At 41.2% G+C, this 3,764-nt stretch overlaps 1 long non-coding RNA gene across 1 annotated transcript; it reads left to right on the top strand.

Annotated features, from left to right (window-relative positions):
- The first annotated feature begins 548 nt into the window (after positions 1–548).
- LOC110526600 lies at positions 549–2,580 on the top strand. The gene is made up of 3 exons (XR_002473979.2): positions 549–623; positions 805–1,145; positions 1,242–2,580. It is a non-coding gene; the product is annotated as an uncharacterized LOC110526600 (long non-coding RNA).
- The last annotated feature ends 1,184 nt before the right edge of the window (positions 2,581–3,764 follow it).

Genomic DNA, 3,764 nt, shown 5'->3' with positions numbered 1-3,764 from the left:
ATGAATATTTGTTAGTGGTTCATACTCTGTTTGATTTAGAAGTGTGGGATCTTTTTATTTTGGTTTAGTGGGTTTTTCATGGTTTAGAAAGGATGCTGTACACAAATGAAAGATTCTATTGTCAGAGTTTTGGCTGCACACATGTAAATTCTCTTGATTAGAATAAATGTACTGAAAAACACAATGTAAATCTGATACAAAAAAATTTTGAAATGTTTGAAATATCTTTAAATAATGTCTGTGGTACAGGAAAACAAAAACTCACTTAATAGTGCGGACTGATCTCTGACCTCTGTTCTGACTTCCTGGTGAGGCCTGATCACGCTCACTAGAAAGACAGCAGACATGTTTTTTTATGGACTATGTAAAAACTAATTATTAAGAAGAAGTTTATAATTTATCAATAGTCCTATGAGTGAGAAAGAGAGCTGTCTAGTCTATTTTTCCATTACCTTATGGGATACAATTATTTCCTTATTGGAGTTTATCAAGAGATAATTCAATTTGTTATTCTATTTTGTTTATTTTGATTTAACAGGCAGTTGTTGTTTTTTTGGAACGCGTGAATCACGATGTGAGTCATGTGTCCAAACGGGGAATTACCAGTCCCCTGGGGCCCTTTGGTAAATATACAAATATATTTTCTTCACATGCATGCCTGTAAAAGAGAAAAATAAATGTTTGTAATGGATGAGTTACTCCAAAATAATTTGACGTTTTCCCCACCCCGAGTGATGTGTATTGCTGTTGTTGTTTTCTTTTCTTTCCTTTGTTTTGTCCTGCTTCAATAACACATCTCCCCAGATTGGGTCTGCTGGATGGTTGGGATTTCTCTCTAAGGATTAGCCCTCTGACTCCCTGGCCTGTAACTCTGCAGTGAGATCGCCTCGATGATAGGGGAGTATAAGCCAATTTTGTTTTGGGGGGGGGAATGGTTTCAACTTTGTGTTGTTATTCTCTAAGACTTCTTAGAAGTCTGGATTTCCTGAACTACAAATGCCCTAAACTAAACTGTTGTTATGGTCTGTCCTCTCTCGAGGTTATGGCGAAGGTGACCACAGATGGTATCTAGATGCATGGAAGATAATTTGGCCGAGAACAGAACACTGTGAACCTCAACACCCCATCTAAACCGCCTGAAAATGGTGAAAATGGCGTTCAGACCTGAGTCCGAGCCAGCATCCTGTACACAGCACCCATAAGCTAACAACTGCATTTTGTCTCATGCTTTTTTCTCTCAGGAGTGCGACATGAGTCCATGTAGAGTGAGCATGGAGAGAGATCCAGTCCAAACTTCTCTCATGCTGCTGGTGTACCGGTAGGAAAATGGACAAAGACATAATGGACTGTAAGGTGAGAGGGCCATTATCAAGGGCCATCCACTTTGAATATGTGCCATTAAAAGGACAAACTGAAACTACCTGAAGAAGAACACAAAGAAATGCCAGGAAAGGAAGGATGAGTGCAGGGGAGTATGGGTGAGTGGGTATGTCGAAAGGAGTGGGTGTATGGAAAGCGAATCAGCTAATTGGGCAGATTTGTTGCCATTCCGATTGGGCTGCACGACGAGTCGACCAGTGCATGCACCTGTGTTGTATCAATGTGCCTGCTGACTTGAAGTGCTTCCTACTGAGCAGAACAAAGCTGCAGCAGAGCCAGGAGCTGTGCGTGCCCAATTTGACTGGAGCGTGTAGCGAGATTTGGCCTTCCAATTTAGCTACTGTCATGGAGTTTGCTAAATATTTTCATAAAGAAGCTGATAAAACACACAGTGCAAAATGAAGGTGACTTACAAAGATGAGGACCAAGAGCAAGAGACGGAGTGCGGTGATGCAGTGTCCACAACTAAAGAATCCATGTGGAGTCTGAAAAGACACTTATCCAAAAAGCATGATGGTGTGCTTACCATGTGCACATGCTAAAAGAAAGGAACGAGGTGGGTATATAGAGAAGTGTATCATTGTAGCAAAGTATTTATAGACAAACATCTGATCTCTTCAAAGATGTTGTTCTATTATCTACAATAGGGCATATTCAAGGTGCCTTCCATTTTGATTGGGTTATTTTGTCTTAAAACATTCAGGCCTACCTATTGACAAAAAAACGAAACAACTCCGCATCTCTGCCCAACCTGGCAAGAGTGGCCAAAAGGGTGCTTAGCATTCCCAGTGGCTCTGAAAGTGTGGAGAGAATATTGTCTGCTGCTGGCCGGCTCCCCAGGCACCATCGCATTTGCCTGAAACAATAGACTGGCCAAACTCCTGTTTCTAAAAATAAGTCATTTTTTGTTTAATTTGTATATAATTCTAAGTAAGTCGCAGCCTATATACACAATTTAGAGACTATAATGATTTAATACAACACAATGTTGTTTTAATGCTGAGTGCTTTATGTCCCTACCAGCCTAATGTGTCACACTTGCAAATGCTTCACAATGTATTTCTTTGTAGGGTATAGCCTTGAAATAACATAGCCTAAATAATAAATGTGCCTTCCTTCTTAGGCTCCCTGACTGGATCCTGACCTATTTAGAGTGTTTATATGCTGTTTAATATGACATGTAGCCTATTTGAAATTATGTTCGCATCTTACATTCACATTTTCATGTTTATTAAAATACTTTTCATTCAAATCCATAAGGTTTAGTTTCAATATTTTAAAACCAATTGGTACGTCCCGGTGGTCACAAAAATAGATGGGTGTTGGTTAAATTGTGATTTTAATGAATGGAGCGAATTTGGAGTGCCATTTTTATTTTCTGTGACCGCAGAGCGCTTTTTAGTGGAGTGGTAGGAAAAGACATGGAGGGTAGGAGCCTGATGAGCTGGATTTCCAACCACTCAATCGCCCCAATGCTCTGACTCCGACCCTCCCATGCTCCAATTTGCGTGCTCGGTAGTATTCATTTTTGAGAAACACCCACAGTATACTACTCAATGGGAAGGACGTGAACTGCAACAACAACGTGACATAGTGCCCTTCGCTCCAGCTTGACAAGCACTACAGTCCAACAACAAAGTGGGGCTACCTAGTAGCCAATATCAGGGAGACAGTCACAGTAAGCACACCAGAGGAGACTGGTGGGAGGAGCTATAGGAGGACAGGCTCATTGTAAAGGCTGGAATAGAATTAATGGAACGGTATCAAACATGGAAACCAAGTTTGACTCGGTTCCATTAATTCCATTCCAGCCATTACAATGAGCCTGTCCTCTTATAGCTCTTCCCACCAGCCTCCACTGAAGCACACACATGCATACAATAACAATACACCCACCATCAATACTTTTCATCCAAAATAAACAATTGTCAGTTATACTCAGACCAAACTCTCGCGGTATGGTAACTCAGAGTACGATAGTTGCTTTGTAAGAAACGGAAGAAAAAAAACTGAAATCAAAACCATCTAACCTTTTGACTGACAGTGGAGGCTGCTGAGGGAAGGACGGCTCACAATAATGGCTGGAAGGGAGCAAATGGAATGGCATCAAACACATTGAAACAATCTGTTTCTTGTATTTGATACCATTCCACCAATTCCACTCTAGCCATTACCACGAGCCCATCCTCCCCAATTAATGTGCCACCAACCTCTTGTGATATACCCACTCCTTTCCATACACCCACTACTTTCCTTTCAAAACACCCACTCCTTTCCACAACCCCACTGCTTTCCTTTCGACACACCCACTCGCCCATACTCAGGTTGCCATATTGAGTACTACAGTATGTCATACTACCCATAAAACCTAGCGGTAAAACCCA

The sequence above is a fragment of the Oncorhynchus mykiss genome, chromosome 1 (genome assembly GCF_013265735.2).
Source record: "Oncorhynchus mykiss isolate Arlee chromosome 1, USDA_OmykA_1.1, whole genome shotgun sequence".
NCBI classification, from domain to species: domain Eukaryota; kingdom Metazoa; phylum Chordata; class Actinopteri; order Salmoniformes; family Salmonidae; genus Oncorhynchus; species Oncorhynchus mykiss.
The sequence above is the reverse complement of the archived record's forward strand: the minus strand, read 5'-3'. Positions and strand labels throughout refer to the sequence as shown.